Source organism: Anopheles stephensi, chromosome X, assembly GCF_013141755.1.
Source record: "Anopheles stephensi strain Indian chromosome X, UCI_ANSTEP_V1.0, whole genome shotgun sequence".
NCBI classification, from domain to species: Eukaryota; Metazoa; Arthropoda; class Insecta; order Diptera; family Culicidae; genus Anopheles; species Anopheles stephensi.
In genome coordinates, this window is record NC_050201.1 from 19,622,654 (window position 1) to 19,622,930 (window position 277).

A 277-nucleotide genomic window follows, 5' to 3' on the forward strand; every position below is an offset into this window, starting at 1 on the left:
ACTGCCTTCAACCCTGGTATAGTAAAAGGTTGTGATGTGATGTCCACGGTTCGTTCTTATGCTTCTCTCTGGTAACACTTATAGAAATATAACCGTTGACGATTACCGCATACCGTTGGATAAATCTTAGCCGTTGATGATAAATGAGTCTCCCCGCATATTTTGTAAGCGACCAGACACACCTCTTCGATCAAAGTTTCCCAAACGGTGGCTCATCTCGTACGATACGTACTGCGACGGTTATGATCTGATTTCTCGTTCAACTTCACCTTCTTCT